This window comes from Staurois parvus, unplaced genomic scaffold (assembly GCF_062004578.1).
Source record: "Staurois parvus isolate SC_StPar_1 unplaced genomic scaffold, SC_StPar_1.0 ptg000698l, whole genome shotgun sequence".
NCBI classification, from domain to species: Eukaryota; Metazoa; Chordata; class Amphibia; order Anura; family Ranidae; genus Staurois; species Staurois parvus.
Window position 1 is genome coordinate 2,114,778 of NW_028318494.1, and position 26,658 is coordinate 2,141,435.

Consider the following 26,658-nt stretch of genomic DNA (forward strand, 5'->3'; position numbering starts at 1 on the left):
GTAGAGAGGCAGCAGGTTTTTATTTTTGTTTTTGAGGGCCCTAAGGTTCGCTGCTTTGTAGATGAGGTGTGGTTTGATCATGTAACCAGCATAATGAGCATAACTCTGTCCTTCTGTGCCTTAAACCCTGGAGCTTTGGCTTCATCCTTCATGATGTACAGTTGTGTTAAAAATAATAGCAGTGTGTTGAAAAAAGTGAATAAAGCTCAAAATCCTTCTAATAGCTTTTATTTCCATACACACAAATGCATTGGGGACACGACACATTCTATTCCAAATCACAACATGAAGAAAAATATATCAAATTTGTGTTGTTCCTCTAAAAAAATTGAAGAAAAGTGAATATTAAACTGTTCAAAAAAATAGCAGTGTTTGTATTCTTCTTTACAAACTCAAACATTCACTATATAAACTGAAAAATGTTTGAAGATTTTGCTTTCCTTTGAATCACTTAATGAATATTTTGTTGTATAAGCACTGTTTCTGAGAACTGCTGTACATCTGTGTTGCATGGAGTCAACCAACTTCTGGCACCTGTGAACAGGTATTCCAGCCCAGGATGATTGGACTACATTCCACAGTTCTTCTCTATTTCTTGGTTTTCCCTCAGAAACTGCATTTTTGATGTCACCCCACAAGTTTTCTATCGGATTAAGATCCGGGGATTTGGCTGGCCACTCCATAACGTCAATCTTGTTGGTCTGGAACCAAGATGTTGCACGTTTACTGGTGTGTTTGGGGTCGTTGTCTTGTTGGAACACCCATTTCAAGGGCATTTCCTCTTCAGCATAAGGCAGCATGACCTCTTCAAGTATTCTGATGTATTCAAACTGATCCATGATCCCTGGTATGCGATAAATAGGCCCAACACCGTAGTATGAGAAACATCCCCATATCATGATGCTTGCGCCACCATGCTTCACTGTCTTCACAGTGTGCTGTGGCTTGAATTCAGTGTTTGGGGGTCGTCTGACAAACTGTCTCCGGCCACTAGACCCAAAAAGAACAATCTTACTTTTATCAGTCCACAAAATGTTGCGCCATTTCTCTTTAGGCCAGTCAATGTGCTCTTTGGCAAATTGTAACTGTCACAAGTTAGCCTGCAGCCTCCTGTTCCTTTGTCTTACCTCCTTGCTGTTTGTGTTTCCTTCACATGTGTGTCTCTCTCTCTGCTCACCTATGGGTTTTATGTTCTTCCCTTTCATCACTTCCTGGCCCGCCTCCTTGTCTGCCTGTCTATTTAAGACCTGCTTAGTCTGTCCCACATTGCCTGAGCAATGTTTGTTGTCTGTGCTCCCCAGTGTGCTTCCAAGTATCCGTTCTAGTGTTTCTGTGTACCGACCCTGGCTTTGTCCCTGACGTCTCTTCTACATTGTCTTCCTGTGTACCGACCCTGGCTTCGTTCCTGACTTTGCTCATCTTCCACTTGTCCCGACTTCGGCTTGTCTTCTGCATCTCCTAGCCTACTCCCATTGCACCTTGCTCCCGCTAGCGGGCTCTTCTACCACAGCTGGGTGTACCTGGGGGCCGCGACCTGGTTCCAGCCTGCTCCAAGTCCATCCCCACCATCATGGGCTCTGGTGAACAAGCAGGCTGGGGCTTAGACTCCACGCCCTGGGGAACCCCAAGCTGTGGATTAAGAGCTCACCACCACAGGTGCTGACAGTAACCTCTTCAGCACATGTCTTTTTTCCAACAGTGGGACTTTGCGGGGACTTCTTGCAGATAGCTTGGCTTCACATAGGCGTCTTCTAACAGTACTCACAGGGAACTTTACACCTTCTTTGATCTTCCTGGAGCTGATTGTTGGCTGAGTCCTTGCCATTTTGGCTATTCCTCTATCCATTTGAATGGTAGTTTTTCGCTTTCTTCCACATCTTTCAGGTTTTGGTTGCCATTTTAAAGCATTTGGGATCATTTTAGCTGAGCAGCCTATCATTTTCTGCACTTCTTTATATGTTTTCCCCTCTCCAATCAACTTTTTAATCAAGGTACGCTGTTCTTCTGAACAATGTCTGGAACGACCCATTTTCCTCAGAATTTCAGAGAGAAATGCACTGTAACCAGCATGTACAACATTTGCTGCCTTCTTTCCTTAAATAAGGGCAATAATTGCCACCTGAATGGGTAATGAAAACCTGAATGATATGTACCAAAGAATACTGTTGGTCTTAACCTCTTGCCACCACTTAACGCACATGTACGGAAGCAAAGTGGGGGGGGGGGGGGGGCTTAACAACCATGCACTGCACATATGCAACCATGTGGGCCAAGGTTTCTGTGCTGAGAGTGTGCTCTCTGTGTGCTCCCAGCACAGTGACCGAGCTGTTACAGACATCTTCTCTGTTTCAAGTGCCCACTGTGAGAGTCAATCACATTGTTCACCTAATCGGTAAGTCTGTCCTGCCTCCCAGCATTAAGACCCGCTTAAGGGCGGTTAGGAGGGGACAGGAAAGGTTTAAGGGACAAATATTGGAGTGATAATAATTATTATTACTATACAGGATTTATATAGCGCCAACAGTTTGTGCAGCGCTCTACAATATAAAGGTAGACAGCACAGTTAAAATACTGAGGGTCCTGCTCATAAGAGCTTGCAATCTAATAATAATAATAAACTGTGATAATGTGTAGTGGTATCCTTCATTGTACAGTAAATGTTTAATTTTAATGTCTCTTTCTATATTAAATCCCAGGAAGGTGGCTGTGACACAGATGAACACTGACCAGAGGCTGGATATATGCCCAACAAATGAGTTCCTGGCGCTGGTACCAATTGCAATAACAGATACACCAGCTGAAGGCTGATTGCAGAGGGGTCTTGACATAACCTACTCACTTTCTAACTGACTCTAGCAAAGGGACAGCAGCAGGGCTCGTGTATATGGGCTTTGTTTGCATAGGATCTGCTTTCCCCTCTAAACAAGTTAAAAGGAAAGTAAAAGGAACCTGAAGCAGCTCAGGTCAGAAGTAAATTGACTACAAATTAAATGCACATTGACTACAGATTAAATATACAAGAAGGATCTGTTCTGTTTCAAATGCTTCTATATGCATTACTATACCTCCATAGACCCAGTCAGTCAGGATCGTGTGGTGGCTTGCCGACTTGTCACCATCCATAGGCAGCTTAACTCTTCAATAAGGTTGCTTTTTCAGTCGTTTGAAGTGCAAAATGATAATGACTTTAATAAGCCCTGTCTCCGTAAAGAACTAACACTGACTGAGGGAACATGTAAAAAAAACAGGGAAGGTCTAGCTAGGACTGAGCTAGCACTAAACAGGAGGGAAGGACAGAGTGAGATACTGAGTCACATAAATTAAAGAGCTGTAGTAGCCCTAAACTGCCACTAATCGGCATATATCAGAAAAATACGAACCCAATACAGTTCAAAACAACAACAGAACAGAAAAAAAATATGTGGTACAGAACAGATTAACAAATTGCAATGAAAAGCATTTCAAATTGACCTCAAACATAAACAATATGCACCTATAAGCATACCCTATTCGCTAACGGACACAACCCTAAACATGTCCAGTTAACTCTGAATCAACTGCATATTTATCTGTACAGCTGTGTCCTTATGATGCGTCTGGCCACTCTCTGCAATGGCTAATATAGTACTATTTGAGAATATATAATACACTATATTGCCAAAAGTGTTGGTCGGTCTGCCTTCACATGCACATGAACATAATGGCATCCCAGTCTGTCCGTAGGGTTCAATATTGAGTTGGCCCTTTGCAACTATAACAGCTTCAACTCTTCTGGAAAGGCCGTCCACAAGGTTTAGTAGTTTCTATGGGAAGGTTCGACCATTCTTCCCGAAGAACATTTGTGAGGTCAGGCACTGATGTCAGACGAGAAGGCCTGGCTCACAGTCTCCACTGTATTTCATCCCAAAAGTGTTCTATGGGGTTGAGGTCAGGACTCTGTGCAGGCCAGTCAAGTTCCTCCACCCCAAACTCGCTCCTCCATGTCTTTATGGACCTTGCTTTGTGCACTGGTGTGCAGTCATGTTGGAACAGGAAGGGGCCATCTCCAAACTGTTCCCACAAAGTTGGGAGCATGAAATTGTATGCTGATGCCTTAAGAGTTCCCTTCACTGGTACTAAGGCGCCAAACCCAAACTCTGAAAAGCAACCCCACACCATATTCCCCCCTCCACCAAACTTTACACCTTGCACAATGCAGTCAGGCAAGTACCACTCTCTTGGCAACCGCCAAACTCAGACACGTCCATCAGATTGCTAGACAGAGAAGCTTGATTAGTCACTCCAGAGAACACGTCTCCACTGCTCTAGAGTCCAGTGGCAGCGTGCTTTACACCACGGCATCCGATGTAGTAGCAACGGAGACTTGATTAACAAATTAAAGCAGTTACATCTGTTTTTTTTTTCTTTTGGGATAAAAGTTTTACATAAATTAATAAAAAACAATCATTGTGAGTGCCCTTGTCAGTGTTATATGATACAGTGTATCCATAGATACAGTGGAGGAGTGACATAGTCACCCTGGGACAGGTCTTGTGTTGTTGGCAGGGTCAACAGGTGAAAATAAAGCAAAAGAAGCTTGGAAAAATAATGCAGCCACCAAACTAAAGACTAATAAACTGAAATATATTAAATGTTAGCTTTTATATTTAAATACACTTTAAATGGTTTGTCCCTAACCTCTAGCTGCCATTTTTGCTGGACAGCTCAGTTTACATCACTGGAACCATACGAAACTCAGTTTGTATTAACAGCACGAATCAAGGTGGACAGAGACTGCACCTAGAAGATGTCAGGGAGGATATGCAGGCACTGGTGAGAAGAGGTAAGTATTGTGACTTTAGTCCTAGTCTCACACTGATCAATCAAGCTGGCCAAAGACTGCACCTGGAAGAACCCGGGAAGGAGATGTCAGCATGGGCAAGATGAAGTAAGTATTGTTACTTTAGTCCCGCTCTCATGCCGACCAATAAAGATGGCCAAAGACCACTCCTGGAAGAACCCAGTGAGGGGATGCTGGCACAGGCAAGAGGATATAAATATTGTGACTTTAGTCTGGCTCACATGCCGACCAATAAAGATGGCCAAAGACTGCTCCTGGAAGAACCCAGGGAGAATATGCCAGTACTGGTGAGAGGAGGTAAGTATTGTGACTTTAGTCCCACTCTCACGTAACCAATCAAGATGACCAAAGACCACACCTGGAAGAACCCAGTGAGAAAATGTTGGAATTGGCAAATAGAGGTAAGTATTGTTACTTTAGTCCCGCTCTCACGCCGATCAATAAAGATGGCTAAAGACCACTCCTGGTAAAACCCAGTGAGGGAATGCTGTCATGGGCAAGAGGAGGTAAGTATTGTGACATTAGTCCCCCTCTCACATCAACCAACCAAAATGGCCAAACACTGTGTCTGGAAGAACCCAGGGAAGGGATACAAGTACTGGTGAGAGGAGGTAAGTATTGTGACTTTAGTCCTGCTCTCATGCAAATCAATCAAGTGGGGCAAAGACCACACCTGGAAGAACTGAGAGGAGATGTCGGCACTGATGAGAGGAGGAAAGTATTGTGACTTTAGTCTCACTCTCACGTAACCAATCAAGATGTCCAAAGACCTCACCTGGAAGAACCGAGGGAGGAGATGGTGGCATGGCCAGTACTGGCGAGAGGTAAGTATTGTGATTTTAGTCCTGCTCTCGTGCAAATCAATCAAGATGGGCAAAGTCCGCACCTGGAAGAACCCGAAGAGGAGATGTCAGAACTGGCAAGAGGAGGTAAGTATTATGACTTTAGTCTCGCTCTCATGCAATCAAGATGGCCAAAGACTGTACCTAGAAGAACTTGGGGAGGGGATGCTGGCACGGGCAAGAAAAGGTAAGTATTGTGACTTTAGTCCCGCTTTCAAACTGACCAATAAAGATGGCCAAAGACTGCGCCTGGAAGAACCTAGGGAGGAGATAGTGGCATTGGTAAGATGAGGTAAGTATTATGAGTTTAGTCCCGCACTCACGCCAACCAACCAGGATGGTCGAAGACTGCACCTAGAATAAGCCAGGGAGGGGATGCCGGCACCAGCAAGAGATGGTAAGTATTGTGATTTTAGCCTAGCTTGAAAGTTTGGTAAACTGTAAAATGTTACATTTTTATTTTTTGGGGGTTTTACCTCTTTAAGCCACACTACTGTGTCTTTTAATGTTTCCATCTGCAGAGCGGTGTAAAATATTTTGGTTTTTTATTAGAGAGCGTTTAATGTTTTTCCTTTCACGGACTGGCACGGTACCCGCAGTTCTGAAGCCTCAGCTTGCCGTATGTTTGCCAGTGCTTAACAAAGGCGTTATATCTCCTGTCATATTTACCCGCGTGTTAGTTTCAAGTGTTCAGATTTGTTGACTTAGATGTCAGTATCCACTTAAACCATTCAATTCTTCTTTTTAAATAGTGCATAGAAAGCAGACTATAACTTGCCTGTAGAAGATCAAGGTCAACAGCCATCCACATAAAAAAAAAATGAACAAATGGAAGCCTTGCACGCCTTTACAAGATTTATACCTCCTAGATTACTTTAACAGTTCACTGAATGGGGATTTGTTTAAAGGGAAAAAGAAAAAAAAAAAAAGCTTTCATCCAGAAAAACTGGAGATAGGTTTTCAGCTCTTTTTATTTCTTTATTATATATGCTGTGTGCTTACACCTAGTGCACTGTGGGAGGGAGGGAAAACATACTTCCAGCACCCCTTCCCGAATAGGGGATAATGAAACACATTACTGTGTTATAAACACGTAGGTTAGGGTTCTCTTATTCGAGGCAGGTTTTGATTTTTCATCTGAAACCTTTGCAAGTTCAGTGTTTTAAATTAAAATATCTCCGTCAAGGTCACCAGAGGCATATGGTCCTGTTCAATAACGTTAAACAAAACATTAGCTTTTACAACCTTTTTTAATTCGTTATTGTACACAACGTGTGTCTATGGAGGGTCGTCATGATCTTTTCATTGCAAGTCCTTAAAGCGTATATAAACCCAAAAGCTGAAATTTAATATATTGCAGCTTGCCAATCTTTAGATTTGTTTTCTTTTTTTAGGCTTTTTTCCGTTATTTTCACCTGCTGATCTGGCCAGTCAGTCTGTTATTTTTCAACCCTTTTTACCAGGCCAAGCTGTCCAGCAAAAGTGGCAGTTAGAGCATTGAGACAAGTCATTTACTATTGACAGGGGTGCTTACAATGATCTGATTTTATTCCTTTATGTAAAACCTTATCCCAAAAGAAAAAAAAATAAAATGGTTTCTGTAACTGCCCAGGGGCGGACTGACAACTCATGGGGCTCCCGGGCAATAGGGGATCATGGGGCCCCTGTGTCCTTGCCCAAACTCAAAAAAGCCTATGAAAAAGATACCAGGGGCATCTCATGGTGCCCCCTACCGACCCCGGGCCCTCAGGCAGTGCCCGAGTTTCCAAATGGTCAGTCCGCCCCTGTAACTGCCTAAAAAGTGTTATCTGAAGTTCGGCTTTAAAGTGGTTCTAAAGGCAAAAGGTTTTTTTTTCCCTATTGCATTCTATGCATTAACCTCCTTAACGGTATTCCCGAGTGTAGCTCGGGGTAAAATTTGAGTACCAAGAGCGGTAACCCCGAGCAACACTCGGGCTTACCATGTGGCGTTGCTCAGGGAGTCCCTGCAGCACTTACCTTGTCCTTGTCACCTGCAGCGTCCCCGGCCATCTCCTCCGGCCGATGCCGGCATCCGGCTTCCGTGTTCCGGTCCCTGTGACGTCGGGACATATGGGCGCCGGAACCGGCGGGAAATTTGAAATTTTTAAAAATGTCATTTTTTTAAAAATGATTATTACATAGTAAAACATTGCTGTTTCAATGCATTTCACATATTTTTTGTCCTGAGTGCTTTGTCCTGTCCCCTGTCTGCATTTTGACTGTTCTTTCTGCCTGGAAACTTAGAAAAGTCCATGGCGTCCAAAAAGCGTCCCTTTACGTCAAAAGTGGTTTTAGACCGGCTAGAGAACAGCGATAGTAAATTAGAACCACTTGCAGAATTGAGTGATAATGATTTGTGGGGGAAATTCGTCATCAGACACTGAAAACGATTTTGCGACTTTGCTCAGCGATGTGTGAATTTGCCTCTGTATTTCAAATTTCAGTGTTTTCGGTTTGATTATATTATTGAATTAAATTTATTATTATTATATTATTATTTTTTATGATTATTTATTAAATTATAATTTATGATTTCGTGTTTCAAATTTTAACATACCCGGGATGTTTACTAGACTCTTGTTCAGACAGATTTCAGTGAGTTATTCCTAAAAATTGCAGCCTACAATAAAAAACTACATATTTCCATGCAAAAAAATGTACCGCTTTCAGCACAAAAAATCGGAAATAATCAGACCGCTGAGGAGGTTAAGGTAAAACCTTCTGCATGCAACTCCCCCCAAGCCCCTTCTAAATACTTACCTGAGCCCACTCTCGTTCCAGCCATGTGCATAAGAGCTCTCTTGGCTCTCTCTCTCTCTTCATTGGGCAGAGAGGCAGCAGTAGAATCTATTGGCTCCTGTTGCTGTCGATCACAGCCAGTGAGGTGAGAGAGGAGGCAGGGATGAGCGACGCTTTGCATGTCAATGGATACAGAGAGCCAGCTTAGGAGCAAGCATGCAGGAGTGCCCCCATCGCAGGTAGCTTGCTATGGGGGAACTCGGCAGGGTAGAGGGACCAGGAGCACCGACGGGGTAACCGAGAAGAGGAGGATCAGGGTTGCTCTGTGCAAAACCATTGCACAGAGCAGGTAAGTAAGTATAATATGTTTGTTATTTAAAAACAAAATATAAATTGTGCCTTTAGAATCACTTTATTTTGTTAGTCATGTCCATCTAAATCTGCTAGTCCATTAGGCAGGCTGGATGAAAAAAAAACTGTCCTCCAGGACACACTGCTGTCAGAATGCACTAATCAGCAGCTGCAACTACTATTCCATTGGCTTCAGCCTCTGATCGAGAATTTTTACTTTCTTTTTTTACATCTTTTTTACATTTTTACATCTTTGACTGAAGATGATCACAAGATCAACTTCTTTTGATCTAGGATGGCAACACACTTCTTGAAATTTGGCATGTCCCTGCTGAACCACCCAAATTTCGATAAATGTATGGTCATCTTAAAGAGCCCCAACACAGACATATCTGTTCACATGAACCTGCACAGCACTTTAAAGAAGAATTCCAGGTATGGTATATTTGTAAGTAGTTACATCGGTCCAGCTTGGACTACTGTAACTATGTCTATACCATAACTGGATGACCTGGAAGCTTTTTTAGGCCACTTTATTAGGTACACCTATTCAATTGCTTGGTAACACAAATTGCTAATCAGCCAATCACATAGCAGCATCCCAATGCACTTAACCACCTAGACATGGTGAAGGCGACTTCAGCATCAGAATGGGGAAGAAAGGGGATTTAAAGGACTTTGAACGTGGCATGATTGTTAGTGTCAGACGGTCTGGTATTTCAAAAACTGTTAATCTACTGAAATTTTCACACACAACCATCTCTAGGGTTTACAGAGAATAGTCCAAAAAAATATCCAGCGAGTGGCAGTTATGTGGACGAAAATGCCTTGTTGATGTCAGAGGTCAGAAGACAATGGGCAGGCTGGTTTGAGATGATAGAAAGGCAACAGTAACTCAAACAACCACTCGTTACAACCAAGGTATGCAGAATACCATCTCTGAATGCACAATACATCCAACCTTGAAGCAGATGGGCTACAGCAGCAGAAGACCACACTGAGTGCCACTCCTGTCAGCTAAGAACAGGAAACAGAGGCTACAATTCACACAGTCTCACCAAAATTGGACAATAGAAGATTGGAAAAACGTTGCTTGGTTACAATTTCTCTAGAGATGGTTGTGCTTGAAAATCCCAGTAAATCAGCAGTTTTTGAAATACTCAGACCAGCCCGTCTGGAACCAACAACTATGTCATGTTCAAATTCACTTAAATCCCCTTTACTCCCTATTCTGATGCTTGCTTTGAACTTCAGAAAGTCATCTACACCACGCCTGGATGTCTAAATGCATTGAGCTGCTTCCATGTGATTGGCTGATTAGCAATTTGTGTTACTAAGCAATCAAACAGATGCACCTAATAAGTGAGTGTATATGTCCATACCTGGAATTCTTTAACTGGAATTCTAGAATTCTTTAACTTTTAAAAGAAAATGCCCTGCCTAAGAGCAGGTACCATAAAACAACTCCTGCTGTCTTTTTTAGCTAGAGAATGTTCTCTGTGTTGTTCTCTACGTTAGTTTCACTTCATTACTGGGGCCTGATTTTCCTGAAACTGCTGAAACTCATGGCTAAGCTTCACCATGACCAGTGGAAGGGCCCCTATTAGACACTTGAGGCAACCTCATAGAAAGCAAAGTGACACAAAATAGGAGCACAGAAGATTTTCTGGCTTTCATGCATTTTTCAGGTCCCTTCATTGAAGTCTATATTGCTGAAACAGCCTCATTCTGCTTCAGATGTAGCTTTTTGAGTTTCAGGCATTAAGCTACAGGTGAATGAGCACTCAAAAGGATGGGATTTTGGTTGATGAGTACTTTGGAACTTAGAACTTAGGTGTGAATCAGGTGCTTATTTACAGTGGGGCAAAAAAGTATTTAGTCAGCCACCAATTGTGCAAGTTCTCCCACTTAAATAGATGAGAGAGGCCTGTAATTGGCATCATAGGTAGACCTCAACTATGAGAGACAAAATGAGAAAAAAAATCCAGACAATCACATTGGCTGATTTGGAAAGAATTTATTTGCAAATTATGGTGGAAAATAAGTATTTGGTCACCTACAAACAAGCAAGATTTCTGGCTCTCACAGACCTGTACCTTCTTCTTTAAGAGGCTCCTCTGTCCTGCACTCATTACCTGTATCAATGGCACCTGTTTGAACTTGTTATCAGTATAAAAGACACCTGTCCACAACCTCAAACAGTCACACTCCAAACTCCACTATGGTGAAGACCTAAGAGCTGTCGAAGGACATCAGAAACAAAATTGTAGACCTGCACCAGGCTGGGAAGACTGAATCTGCAATAGGCAAGCAGCTTGGTGTGAACAAATCAACTGTGGGAGCAATAATTAGAAAATGGAAGACATACAAGACCACTGATAATCTCCCTCGATCTGGGGCTCCACGCAAGATCTCACCCCGTGGGGTCAAAATGATCACAAGAACGGTGAGCAAAAATCCCAGGACCACACGGGGGGACCTAGTGAACGACCTGCAGAGAGCTGGGACCAACGTAACAAAGGCTACCATCAGTAACACACTACACCACCAGGGACTCAGATCCTGCAGTGCCAGACGTGTCCCCCTGCTTAAGCCAGTACATGTCCGGGCCAATCTGAAGTTTGCTGGAGAGCATTTGGATGATCCAGAAGAGGATTGGGAGAATGTCATATGGTCAGATGAAACCAAAATAGAACTGTTTGGTAGAAACACAACTCGTCGTGTTTGGAGGAGAGAGAATGCTGAGTTGCATCCAAAGAACACCATACCTACTGTGAAGCATGGGGGTGGCAACATCATGCTTTGGGGCTGTTTCTCCGCAAAGGGACCAGGACGACTGATCCATGTACAGGACAGAATGAATGGGGCCATGTATCGTGAGATTGTGACTGCAAACCTCCTTCCATCAGCAAGGGCATTGAAGATGAAACGTGGCTGGGTCTTCCAACATGACAATGATCCCAAACATTCCACCCGAGCAACAAAGGAGTGGCTTCGTAAGAAGCATTTCAATTTCCTGGAGTGGCCTAGCCAGTCTCCGGTCTCAACCCCATAGAAAACCTTTGGAGGGAGTTGAAAGTCCATGTTGCCCAGCGACAGCCCCAAAACATCACTGCTCTAGAGGAAATCTGCATAGAGGATGGGCCAACATACCAGCAACAGTGTGTGCCAACCTTGTGAAGACTTACAGGAAACGTTTGACCTCTGTCATTGCCAACAAAGGATATATAACAAAGTATTGAGATGAACTTTTGATATTGACCAAATACTTATTTTCCACCATAATTTGCAAATAAATTCTTTCCAAATCAGCCAATGTGATTGTCTGGATTTTTTTTCTTATTTTGTCTCTCATAGTTGAGGTCTACCTATGATGCCAATTACAGGCCTCTCTCATCTTTTTAAGTGGGAGAACGTGCACAATTGGTGGCTGACTAAATACTTTTTTGCCCCACTGTAGTTAATAACTGGTATCTTTTGTTGTCTGCTCTTATACTTGGCTGTATGACAGCACTCCACAATATGTCTTGCTACCATATATAACCAATCCTGCCACATGGATCCATGCAGCTTGGTAGCCTAGATCCAATGACATGAGGCAGGTGGATGGGCTGTTCCAGTGCAAAATAGATGAAAATGGTTAGACCAGTCCTCCCCCAGCACAGAAACTGGTATTTATAGAGGAACTTCACTCTCCCATACTCCACAGTACTTTCTTGAAACCCCCTTAATTGTAATGCTGGGTTGTCCTTAAATAGCATTCACTCCTGGCCAGCAAGTCCAATGTTGTCCAATGTTGTCCTGCTGTAACCTGCCACTAGTTGCTAGATGCCAAGTCCCATACCACCATCTTCTCCTCTGATGTCATCAGGGGGTCAGCTTGTCCCTTCCAAGTTTATGGAAGGGACAAGCTGTCAGCTTGTCCCTTCCAAGTTTATGGCCTCTTGATGACACAGCTACCAGGTTCGCCCTCGTCCTGCTGCTCTATGGACGCCTATGCTTTCTGGAATGTCTGACGTGTATATATATCAGAGGAGCCAGTGGCTGTAGTACTCATTATTCTGGCCTAGGCAAGGATGGAGGTAATGGATGGGCAAGGGCTTAATTTTAATTAAAAAAAAGGTAAATAAAATGTTGCCTTCTTACATTTGCAGAGGGTAAGGTTGCATTTGCACAAACATAGGTTTTGGTGTAAAGGTCTGCTCTAATTGGGGGCTCTTTACAATCCTGAAAATAAAATTGCGAAGTGCTTAGCAGGAAGCCCTGGTTCACAAGTTGGATCTAAATGTTCTGTCTTATAATGTGATTGCACTGCTGCTTGGTAGCACTGGGGTCCCCGGTTCAAATCCCAGTCAGGACGCTATCTGCGTGGGTTTCCTCTAGATACTCTGGGTTCCTCCAACACCCAAAATACATGCAAGTAGGTTAATTGGCTATGACTATGACTAAATTGGCCCCAGTATCTGTATGTATGCATATGAGATAGGGACCTTAGACTCTAAGATCCTTGAAAATATGTAAAGTGTTGTGTAAATTGTTGGCACTATGTAAATGCTTGTAATACCTTGCATGCCCTTGAAGTAAAAAGCAATTTGTATTACATTGGAGCTGTATACAGTATGTACACATGGTTTTCACCTAAATAAATAAAAAACTCAAAGACACGGGCTTCTGCAGTAAGTAAATCAATTAACACAGCATGTATATAAAAATGCAGGCGTACCAAAAACAAACAGCACGCCATGTGTGTATTTTCCAGTTTAGAAGTGCGTCGGTAGTAAACAGGGGTGGACTGACAACTCATGGGGCCCCCGGGCAATAGGGGATCATGGGGCCCCTGTGTCCTTGCCCAAACTCAAAAAAGCCTATGAAAAAGGTACCAGGGGCATCTCATGGGGCCCCCTACTGACCACGGGCCCTCGGGCAGTGTCCGAGTTTCCAAATGGCCAGCCCGTCCCTGGTAGTAAACTATATAAGATATATAAACACAACTTTCAGAAGTAAAAGGTTTGACTTGTTCTACTTGCTATGCCGGTGTATCCATAATGGTCTAAACCAGTGGTTCTCAACCTGTGGGTCGCGACCCCTTTGGGGGTCGAACGACCCTTTCACAGGGGTCCCCTAAGACCATCAGAAAACACATATTTCCGATGTGTAAAGAGCAGCTACTGTGTAGAAAGCAGCTACTGTGTTGAAAGCAGCTACTCTGTTAAAAGCAGCTACTGTGTTGAAAGCAGCAGTATTGGAGGTAAAACGACACTCATGAATTATAATTACTGGGTAAATAATTTTATGGTTGGGGGTCACCACAACATGAGGAACTGTATTAAAGGGTCACGGCATTAGGAAGGTTGAGAACCACTGGTCTAAACTCATGTGTATGACTGGGTAATAATTAAATTAAACAAAGTTAGTATCAGGGGCGGACTGACAACTCATGGGGCCCCCGGGGAATAGGGGATCATGGGGCCCCTGTGTCCTTGCCCAAATTCAAAAAAGCCTATGAAAAAGGTACCAGGGGTATCTCATGGGGCCCCCTACTGACTCCGGGCCCTCGGTCAGTGCCTGAGTTTCCAAATGGTCAGTCTTCCCCTGGTTAGTACATCAAGGCAAAACATGCACATTTCCCTATGTTTTGTCTTTTTAAAATCATGGCACATATATATAATTACCTGTTGATCCTGCCGGAGATCTAATAAGCCCCTAATAGGGTTGAGCTGGGTTTGGGAGCCCAGTCTAGCAGAACCTGTGAGAATTTGTCACTTCAAAGCATCCCCGCTGGCTCAATGAGCTGCGGCCAAGGCATGCAAGTTCATATACAAACACAAAGGGGAGGGAATGCTCATGCCATCATTGACCTAACATGGCCACATGGTCATATTAGTTGAACATCATTGACCTAATATAGCCATATTAGCAGGGGCGGACTGACCATTTGGAAACTCTGGCAGTGCCGAGGGCCCGGGGTCTGTAGGGGGCCCCATGAGATGCCCCTGGTACCTTTTTCATAGGCTTTTTTCAGTTTGGGCAAGGACACAGGGGCCCCATGATCCCCTATTGTCCCATGAGTTGTCAGTCCGCCCCTGCATATTAGGTAAATGTAAGTACCCTATGTAACTAGGTCAATTGACCCAATTAACTTAATATGGCCATATTAGGTCAATGATATCATGAGAATCCTAACTCCTTTTTATTTGTGCTTCTGCAGGTTGGTGAAATGGTTTGCAGCTGATTTGGCTGTCCTTCCCAGTCTGGCAGGCAAGGAAGCTAGGGGTGAGCTTGGTTTGTCTGGGTTTTGATCCAACACTATGTCAGACTGAACCAAAATGGAAATTGTCAAGATTCTCCACCCTCCAGTTGCAGGCACACAAAAGGGTGGGTTGCTTGTTACATCACTGAACTAATATGGCCATATGGCTTTATTAGGGCAATATAAGTACCTAATGTAAATAGGTAAATGTAATTGACTTAATGGACTTAATATGGCAATGTGGTCATATTAGGTCAATGACATTGAGAGAATTCCATCTCCTTTGTGTTTGCGCATCTGTGGGGTGGGAAATGCCCCCGTTGCAGCTGATTGGGCTGAGTTGCCCTGTCTGGCTTGGATTTGTTCCATGTTAGATTGAACCTGGGTGGAAACTAACAGGATTTTCCACCCTGCAGCTGCACGTACACAAAAAACTGGGTTGCTTGTGACATCATTGACCTAATATGGACATGTTGGGTCAATGACATCACAACCAGCTCCTTTGTATGCATGCAGATGAGGGGTGGGTAATGCCCTGGTCATAGCTGATTGGGCCAGCTGGCCTTGTCTGGCAGGGGAAGAGGCTAGAAGAAGAAAAGATGAAGCATGGGTTTGGTCCAATCTCATGTTCAACTGAACCAAGAAGGAACTTTCAGGATGTCCCACCATGCAGCTAGACTTACACAAAAGGGTGGGTTACTTGCGATACCATCAACCTCTACACTGAAAGGTAATAGACCTAATATGGTTGCATGGCCATATTAGGTCAATGTGATTGACCAAATTGTGATATTATGAGCATCCCCACCCCTTGTGTATGTGCAGTTGCGGGGGCAGGGAATCTCATGCCCGCAGCTATTGGCCCGACCCTGACAGCTTCCTTCTTGGTTCAGGACAACCCTAAGCTCATCCCTAAGGGAAACCTTATATTTCTCTGCTGCAGTTCTGAAACAGTTACAGACCTTGTCCCTGCCCCAGCCTGTGACTGGACCATGAAAGGAGAAGCAGTAGACTGATTAACTCATCTTTCTGTCACTCTGCTTGCTCCTACTGTCAGCATGTTTCTGATTGGCTCCTTGTGCTACTTCATCCTCTACCATTTTGAGCTCTGCTGTACAGCAACTGCAAGGGCCTTATACTAAGTCAAACTCAGGTACTTCAACTGCTTCCATTTAAAAACTGCAAATTAATGAATACAGAGCTGCATTCATTTGTGTCTTCTACCTCTGCCTGAAGTTCAACTCTAATGACAGTTCTTCCAATAACTAATAAATATTCCAAATTCATAATATGAATAAACATGTTGACGCTGTGAGTCAGCCGTAAACAGCGCTGTCATCGGGCGATCAGTTTGATGCTAGTATGCTAATAGGGGAAAATTGAATTCCTATGTGTGAAAATCTCCAGGTTGTCAGGATTTCCTTCACTTACCTTCCCACACACGGCTAATGCCTGGTTTGATGGAAAGACATCCTCTCTCACTTTTTATTTTGTCGGCTAATTGAATGGGATCGCTAGGTTTACACATGCAGCCATATAAATTACAGCAGCAATCATGTTTTATTTATGGGCCATTGTCAACAAACATGAGATACGTTCTGAAGAATTAAACATCCTTACTTGGCGCCATGAAGTAAATTGCTTTCTTAGTATGTAAACTATACAGCCAAAACATATTCTATTAAAACAGCCTCATAGCTCATTTCTTCTCGTCCGTGCTGACAGTGCGCTCAGCAGATCATTGGGGGAAGCCCTGGCCTTTCTCCACTTTTGCCAGATATCAGGAATAATTCAAAACAATGGGAATATTTTGAAGTCATGCAGTTTAAACAATTGCTCCCTTTGATCTTGGCTACAGCCTTCTACAACTGGGATCCATATTATTTTACATGGTCTCTGTATCTATCATTCCTCGTGGTTTGCTGTAGTCGAGGCTGGCAGCCCATAAACTTTCTTTAATGGATTGCAGTTTCAGAAAGGGGATATGTGAGCGAGAATTAACATTTGTTGTAAGACAAGTGCGTGCTAGAAATGAGCGTTGTGAACCAAACAAGAGCAAGGCGTTCAGTTACAGTATAGAACGTGTACAGAGGGAGCACCGCCATCAGGGAAGTAGAACATCAGATCTTAGATGACATGGAATGGGTGGAGGTAAGGGTCATTAAAGCTGGTCACACACATAGGGATATGATCGTGTGAAAATGAGAGATCAAACTTCCAGAAATCTGTTTGCCAGACGTGCACATCTGTTTACATTTTATTTGTTATGATTTTATTTTATTAATTTTCTGATTTTTATTATTATTCATTTTTATTTATTTTTTAAATCCAGAAACAGATACATTTATTTATTTATTTTTGAAATTTTTATTATTTACAAACCTTTAAAAAAATGATTATTTTTAATATTGTAAATAAAATTGTATCTATCTATCTATATACTGTATATAAATAAAATTATTTTTAACTTATTTACAAAATGTCTTATTATTTGTATTGTGTGTATATATAGATATTATATATCTATATATATATCTATATATATCTATATATTTATCCTATTAATTTATCTCCTAGATTGTGAGCTCCAAGGAACAGGGCCCTCCTATCCCTCTTGTATTGAACTGTATAGCGCCAACAGTTTACTCAGCACTTTACAATATAACGGTAGACAATACAGCAACAATACAGTTTAATACAAGACGGAAAGGAGGGCCCTGCTCCTTGGAGCTTACAATCTAGGAGGGAGGGGCTAGTGGTACAAAAGGTAGTAACTGTGGGGGATGGACTGGTTGGAAGAGTAGAAGATTCCATTATTAGCCGAGGGCAGGATAGGCTTCCCTGAAGAGAGAGGTTTTCAGAGATCGCCTAAAAGTGAGCAGAGTAGGCGATAGTCTGATAAATTGGGGTAGAGAGTTCCAGAGGATGGGGGAAGCTCTGGAGAAGTCCTGGAGACACGCATGGGAGGAGGAGACAAGGGAGCTAGAGAGTAGGAGGTCTTGCGAGGAGCGGAGTATAACATGGATTGTAATCTCCCAGGATCAGGCCCTCCTAACCCTCTTGTATTGAACTGTATTGTTGCTGTATTGTCTCCCGTTATATTGTAAAGCGCTGAACAAACTGTTGGCGCTATATAAATCCTGTATAATAATAATAATTATCATCTATGTCTATATATCGCTCTCTCTCTTTCTCTCTCATATATATAGATAGATATAGATATATTATAAATAAAATCATTTTTACATTATTTAAAAAAATATTCATATTATTTATATTTTATATATATTTATTTTATTATTTGTATTTATTTTATTCATCTATTTATATTTAATACAAACCTGATTATTTTCCCATTACTGCCTTCTTAAAGCATTCCTCCTGTTTCCTCCAACTTAATAAACTTCCATGCATCTTCCCCACCATCCCCCCCCCACTTCTAAGACTGATAACTGAGGGATCAAAGACCACTTATCAGTTCTCAGCCTTCAGTGAGCAGAGGTCATGTGACTGCTAGTTGCCGGCTTTCTGCTCTGCTCCGCCCAGCGCTCACTGGAGTGTTCAGCTGTGGAGGGGGTGGGAACAATGGCTCAGGCTCTCGGCAGCTTGCTAAGAGGCTGAGCCAGTTGCCGATCCAGGCATCTGGGTGGATCCCTTTAAAGTTGCGATGTCTCCAAAGTTTAGCCCGGCTGAGTGACAGGTCCCAGGAGCGCACAACGATGTGCACTCCTGTAATCCATAGGAGAGAAAATAGGTTTGGCCATGCTTCTCCTTTAAGACTAGTTCTTACTCACCTCAGTATCTACAGGCATTGTGCAAAAATTATTTTTGAAATGTTCAGCTGGTCTCTGCTGAACTGGTAGAGTTTCCATCAGTCCATGGCCAGTATAACATTCCAGGTGACTACACTTTCATCAGACAGGAAGTGGTGGAATACCTCCAAAGGAAACACATACATAAAAAAAATGAAATGCTTTCTGCCAGGGTAGTGGAAGATTAGGTCCGTAAAGGTGCTTTTACTCTCCCCTAAAATCAAGGAGAAGTTGACCTTTACAGTGTGGGCTCAGCCAGATCGCAAGGGAGAATTTTCAGAGTTAGCCTATGAATTTTCAGAGTTGGGCTTTAAATTGTTCTTTGATTCCTCCTTCTCTGACCATAGCATGTCCTGCAGGTTTTGTTCTTTGATTTGGACCATCACATAAGTCTTCAGTTCCTACATCAGCTTATTCCAGTGATATAAAGTTGAATCTTTATCCTAGGAGTGTCAGCAGAGAACCTGCTAACCTTGATTCCTGGAGAAAATGGACATTAGTTAGACCTTGAGCCTCAGGGGAGCCTATGTCTACCACTGATAGCACAGAGATACAATGCTCCAAGAGAAGCAGCCGCACTGTATTGGAAGGATCATTTGCTAAAATGGTTTGACGGTGCAGTATATCACTTTTCTTTTATAAGAGTAAAAGAAAAAAATAAATTTGTCTTGCTGAAATCTGGAAATTATGGCTGAATTACGTTCCAGTGCTTTCATCGTTTCACAGACAAATCACATACAGATGGCACATTATGTTTCCTGTACACTCCGTCAACTGCTTGAGATTCTGCGTGACATAATCAGAGTTTGATTCTACTTTTAATTTTAACTGTTACTTTGGTATTCCACTTATCTGGCAGATAGGTGCCATTTATTTACAGTTATGGCCCATTATAGACAGCAGGTGGTTTACATATGGTGCACCAATGCTTAGTGACTACAATTACAGCAATACTAGTTCATAGGAAAATGTTAGTGCCCCTTCTAGTATTCATCTAAGCCTCAGAACTTGCAAAGGACACTTTTCCATTTAATTTAGCAATGTGGCGGTCTTAAGCTGGACAAAGAAGATTGAACAAAGAAGAAAAAAACCCAAAACAATCGGATTCCTCTATCCATACAAGTGAGATGGATAGAAGAATCCTTACCATCGGGACATTGTATTCTGACAGCGGATCTGATTGAGAAAAACTTTCCATCAAGCTTGTTCAACAAAAGTCAATCTAACAAACAGGGGCGGACTGATAACTCATGGGGCCCCCGGGCAATAGGGGATCATGGGGCCCCTGTGTCCTTGCCCAAACTCAAAAAAAGCCTATAAAAAATGTACCAGGGGCATCTCATGGGGCCCCCTACTGACCCCAGGCCCTTGGGCAGTGCCCGAGTTTCCAAATGGTCAGTCCGCCCCTGTTAACAAATCAACTTCCGTCAAGCAGGCACCTCCACACATGGATCGAAATTTGTCCAGTCCATGCTGAACCAGCCAAAATGTAAACTATCTATGGCCAGTGCAAGACCTAGAAGCAATGTCTGAGGCTCACCTCTGCACAGAACTGTAGCACTACCCCCTTAGGAGTCACTAGAAGATTTGGGTCCCACTATAGCCAGGCATGATACATCTTCACAAAAGCATGCATCCAGAGTCAGAAATCAGTCCTTGAAAATTGGTTTTGGTGTTTTATTTAGGAATTGTGAACTAGGATAGGGTCAGCGGTGTACAGGATGCCAGGGGCGGACTGACCATTTGGAAACTCAGGGCCCAGGGTCAGTAGGGGGCCCCATGAGATGCCCCTGGTACCTTTTTCATAGGCTTTTTTGAGTTTGGGCAAGGACACAGGGACCCCATGATCCCCTATTGCCCGGGGGCCCCATGAGTTGTCAGTCCGCCCCTGCAGGATGCCCAAGGGTACCGATAACTGCGGACAACTTCCTGGTACTATTTACAAGCCTTCTCTGCAGCAAAATCTCTGTTGGAGAGCTAGCCAGCGTCTCCTTCGTGTACCACCCCCAGCTTTTTTTTGGCAGTAGCACAAGGTAAGGGGGTGCACTGTGATGTAAGGCAGGGTAGGGGGCTCTTGGTATCTGATGTAAGGGGGGGTGGGGTGCTCTGGAGTTTCACAAATACAACCGTTCCTTTAAGGGCAACCATAATGCCAATGTGTCCCGTGATGAAATTGAGCTTGACACCCCTGGTCTAGAAGCTGGAAATTACTGTAGTAGAAACAGATACTCCTGTGATCGCCACTAGATTTTGGGTCCATGCCAAGTAGCTGTGAACAGAGTAGGCCAGCCACTCAGCATGGGCACCATTCAGATATTGGTTTGCAGTTTCTCAGTGAATGCAAAGTGTTCTCTGATTGGACAAGGTGAAGAGGCAGGACAATGATGTTACTATCTCCGGATATGGCCCTATGCTTGGTTTTATCCCTTGCGACATTATTACCCCTACTGTCAGCAACAGTGGGGCATATACGTGCTACTTCAACTGACAACAAAGTAGTATTCTTTCCATTGACATCAATAATGGGGAACTATTTCTCCCACTGACACCAATGATGGGGCACTATTTCTCCCACTGACACCACTGATGGGCCACTATTCCTCCAGCTGACACCAATAATGGGGCACTATTCTTCCCACTGACACCAATGATGGAGCACCATTTCTCCGACTGAAAATAATGATGGGTCACTATTCATCTCACTGACACCAATGATGGGGTGCTATTCCTCCCACTGACACCAATGATAGGGCACTATTCCTCCCATTGGCATTAATGATGGGGCCCTATTCCTCCCACTGACACCAATGATGAGGCACTATTCCTCCTCCTGACACCACTGTTGGGGCACTATTCCTCCCATTGACATCAACGATGGGGCACTATTCCTCCCACTGATACCAATGATGGGGCGCTATTCGTCCCAATTACATCAATGATGGGGCACTATTCCTTCCATTGATACCAATGATTTTGCACTATTCCTCCCAATGACATCAATGATGGAGCACAATTCCTCCCATTGATACCAATGATGGTGCACTATTCCTCCCATTGATACCAATGATGGGGCACTATTCCTCCCACTGACACCAATGATGGGGCACTATTCCTCCCACTGATACCAATGATGGGGCACTATTCCTCCCATTGACATCAACGATGGGGCACTATTCCTGCGACTGATACCAATGGTGGGGCGCTATTCCTCCCAATTACATCAGTGATGGAGCACTATTCCTTTCATTGATACCAATGAATTTGCACTATTCCTCCCATTGATACCAATGATGGTGCACTATTCCTCCCATTGACATCAATGGGGAAAGTATGGAGATCCCTGCATTAAATAAAAAAGGAGAACTGAGGAAGAAAGAGGCACAGATGGATTTGGCCCCAGAAGGGGGACATCTGGGGAGGGAGCTATGATTCTACTCTGCATTGCTTTCTGACCTTTCTCAATCACAATTGTATGATCCAGGCGATACGGATCAAAAGATTCTTTAGAGTTATTTTTTGCCTATTTAACTTCCAATGGCATAACACGGAGAAAGCTGTAAATCCTCTCCACTGTCAGGATTAACAGAAAGCAATACCTACAGTTGTACCATTCCGACCATTACAAATTGTACAACTTGGGATTAATAATGTGAATGTGATGGCCCCTCCTCATCCTCTTGCACAGTACCCTGTGACCTCTTTGTGCCCGATGTCATGCATTCCACTCCAATCTGTTAAACTGGAGAACCCTGTCAGCTATTTTACCAGTCTGGAATTTGATTTGATTTCATGTGGTAATTTGAATTAGATTCAGATAATAGTAGTGTAAAAAGATCCAGAGCATATGCAGGACAATAGCAATCTGCGGGACAATGTAAAGGACAGTAATCTGCTTTACTGATCCCTTATGAGAGTTGAAGGACCCCCATTATAAGGACGCTTTTCTTTTCCTTCTACAACATCCACGGCAAAAGCTTTTATTTCTTGGATACATTTAAGAATCTTTTTTTACATAACCATCATGCCATAATAGTCTGTTGTATCTTTAGCCATCAAAATATTGCACCAGCACAATCTTAAAGGGGACTCACCACAGGCATTTTGCATCTATGTGCTAGAAATTCTGCATATAGCCCTACAGAACAGACGGTGCCCAGACCACATGTGCTTTTCTGCTTCACTGCAACCAGGAAACAGGAAACTTTATTCAGAGAAAAGACATAGAGTATACCATAGATGCAGCTACAAACTTATAAACATTGCCATCTACTGGTTGAAGAATATATCTCTACTGAACACTGATGTAGTTGTTGTACAAAATACATGAACACCGTATTCCAACCAAAAATAGTGTCTACATTTAGAGGTATTAAACCCAAAGGCAAAAATTTAGTGATGGGCCGAACACCCCCCTGCAGTGGTGTATGTAGGTTTCGTGCTGCCCTAGGCAACACAAAAATCAGCTCCCCCCCACCCCATGGAGAGAGACCCTGACACTGACAAACACCCCCTCCCCATGATAAGAGGCGGACATTGACCAACAGCACCCCCCCACCCGAGAGAGCCTTCCACTACCGCCGTCCCATACACACTGGTAACCCCCCCCCACACACACATGCACACCCTAGCGAGAGAGAAGACACTCACCTTCACAGCTCCAGACATCCCCGGGAACAAGAGTCAGGCTCTGCAAACACCATTAAGCCTCTCTCAGATCCCACCTGGTCCCCATGCTGCATGCGTCCTCTATTCTATCCCTTCTTTCGGGGGGCAGCGCTGCCCCCCTGATAAATGCTGCTGTCTCCCTGAAAATTCCGCTGCCCCCATGAAAAATGCTGGTTCCCCCCTGAAAAATGCTGCTGCTGCCCCCCTGAAAAATGCCTCTGCCCCCTGCCCCCTGAAAAATGCTGCTGAAAAATGCTGTTCCCCCCTTGAAGAAATGCAACCCTAGGCAAATGCCTTGTTTGCCTTGTGGTAAATACGCCCCTGCCCCCCTGTTTGGTTTGTGGTCGACCATTTGAACCTAACGAAAGTTTATGGGGCTCTGTAAATTTGTAAATTCAAAAGTACCCATTTTGAAGTCTTATATGAAAGTTATTGGCCATAAAAGGGATCTGGGGACTCGTGTACTGCCCTGAGGGACATGAATCAGTGAAAATTTGTTTGAAAAAAGTACCGCTTTTCACTGCTTAAAGGGAAAAAAAAAATTAACAATTCCTTTAATCACTTACCTACCTCCCTATAGCAGATATACTGCTACAGGGCGGCTGTGCAAAATCACGTAAATATACATGATTTGGCATTTCCGGGTAGAGGGCGTGTGCGCCGCCCTAACCACGCTGCCATTGGTTGCAGCCGATGTCAATCACCGGGTCCCAACCGGCACTCGGTGATCACCGCTAAAGCTGAGAGGGGAGAAATCTGTGTGTAAACAACACCGATCTCTCTCCTGTCAGCATGGACATGCTGATTTCTCTGTCTCTGCACAGCACACAGCGTAAGCACATCACAATACACAGTTAACCCTTTGATTGCCCCAGATGTTAACCCCTTCCTGCCCAGTACCATTAGTACAGTGTCAGTGCTTTTTATTAGCACCGATCACTGTATTAGTGTCAGTGGAGATGTCATTAGCCGTTAGTCAGTTCCAGGGGCGGACTGACAACTCATGGGACCCCTGGGCAATAGGGGATCATGGGGCCCCTGTGTCCTCGCCCACACTCAAACCGCACCCAAAATAGCCTATGAAAGGTACTAGGGGCATCTCATGGGGCCCTCTACTGACCCCGGGCCCAGATGGTCAGTCCGCCCCTGGTCAGTTTCCACCTAATGTCAGAATGCCCGCCGCAGTCCCGCTATAAGTCGCTGATCGCCGCTATTACTAGTATAAAAAAATTAAAATTTCAGTATATATACTGCCATTTGTAGACTCTGTAGCTTTTACGTAAACCAATTAATTTACATTTATTGAGATTTTTTTTTTTTAGCAAAGATGTAGCAGATTACATTTTGGCCTACATTTATGAAGAAATTTTATTTTTTACATTTTGTTATTGGATATATTTTATAGCAAAAAGTAAAAAATATATATTTTTTTCAAAATTGATGGTCTTTCTTTGTTTATAGTGCAAAAAATAAAAAATGTGGAGGTGATCAAATACCACCGAACGAAAGCTCCATTTGTGGGAAAAAAATGGCATAAATTTAATTTATGTACAGCGTTACATGACCGCGCAATTATCAATTAAAATAATGCAGCACTGTATCGCATAAAAGGGCCTAGTCAGGAAGGGAGTAAATCCTATGGAGGGCAAGTGGTTAAATATTATGCCTGGGGAGGTCCCCTTAAATTACCTGCAAAGTTGCACAACTATACAATGTATAGAACCGGCTGCAGCAGGACTAAAATTAAAAAAAAAATGACATTTTTATTAAAAAACAAAAAAACCAGCATGGGTTCCCTCCCCTAATCCATACCAGTCCCTTTAGGTCTGGTAGGAAGGTTAGGAGAGACCCCACAGTAAAAAATGTAAATATAAAAGTGCGTGGAGTTCCCCCAAAAAGCCATACCAGGCCCTATAGGCCTGATAGGACTTTTAAGGGGCACCCCACCCCCCCAAAAATGGGAAGAAAAGTGTGGGGTCCCCCCTAAATTCCTACCAGACCCTTAATCTGAGCACAGGCCTTGCAGGCCAGGAAAAGGGGGGGGGGACAAATGAGCATCCCTCCCTCCTGAACAGTACCAGGCCACATGCCCACAGCATGGGGGGTGCTTTGGGGTAAGGGGGGCTCCCCCTCAAAGCACCTTATCCCCATGTTAATGGAGACATGAGCCTCTTCCCCACAACCCTGGGCTGTGATTGTGGGGGTCTACGGGGGTGAATTATCGGAATCTGGAAGCCCCCTTTAACAAGAGGGCCTCCAGATCCCATCCCCCCCTTGGGAATGAGTATTGGATACATAGTACTCCAACCCATTCACCAAAAAAGTGTAAAATGTCGATAGAAAACACAACAGTTTTTGACAAGTCCTTTAAAAAAAATAAAAGCCGAAAAAATGGTTTCATCGTTTTTATCCATCGTCAGTCATGGCGTCCAGCATTGAAACGATGATGCTGACTCACCAAAATAAGAAAAAAACCTGCTGCCCGCGGACCCGTCCGCCAAATGCCCTTACCATTCGTGTGTTCGCCGAGCAGACAAACGGCCGATGTTCAAGTGAAACTGACGTTCAACTCAAACATCAAGCCCATCATTACAGAATTTATTGCAGCTTACTAACTCTTAGAAGTGATGGCAGCATTCGTTTTCTTTTTTAGATTTTTTTTCCTTTATTTTCATTTGGTGAACTGGCCAGAAAGTCTGTTATCATTCAACTTGCTTTAACAGACCAAGCTGTCCGGCAAAAATGGCAGTTGGTGGGGTTCAGACAAACCATTTCACAATGACATTGATCAACTTTTATTCATTAATGTAATATTTTTATCCCAAAAGAAAAACAAAATGGTTACTATAAATGCTTGAAAAGTGTTAGTTGGAGTTCGACTTTAGTTTGTTAATCATGCCCATCTAACACTACCTTCCCCTCAGATTGACAATGCTGCTGGCAGGGGCGGACTGACCATTTGGAAACTTGGGCACTGCCCGAAGGCCCAGGGTTATTAGGGGGCCCCATGAGATGCCCCTGGTACCTTTTTCATAGGCTTTTTTGAGTTTGGGCAAGGACACAGGGGTCCCATGATCACCTATTGGCCCGGGGGCCCCATGAGTTGTCAGTCCACCCCTGGCTGTTGGCCAAGGGTGT

At 43.5% G+C, this 26,658-nt stretch overlaps 1 long non-coding RNA gene across 4 annotated transcripts in view; it reads left to right on the plus strand.

Moving 5' to 3' along the window:
- Positions 1 to 8,197, plus strand: part of LOC149446038 (uncharacterized) — a 128,508-nt gene extending 120,311 nt beyond the window's left edge. For all 4 annotated transcript variants that reach the window (XR_016306274.1, XR_016306276.1, XR_016306275.1 and 1 more), the window contains one exon: positions 2,697 to 8,197. This is a non-coding gene — a long non-coding RNA (uncharacterized LOC149446038). The remainder of the gene's footprint in view (positions 1 to 2,696) is intronic.
- Positions 8,198 to 26,658: the final 18,461 nt, after the last annotated feature.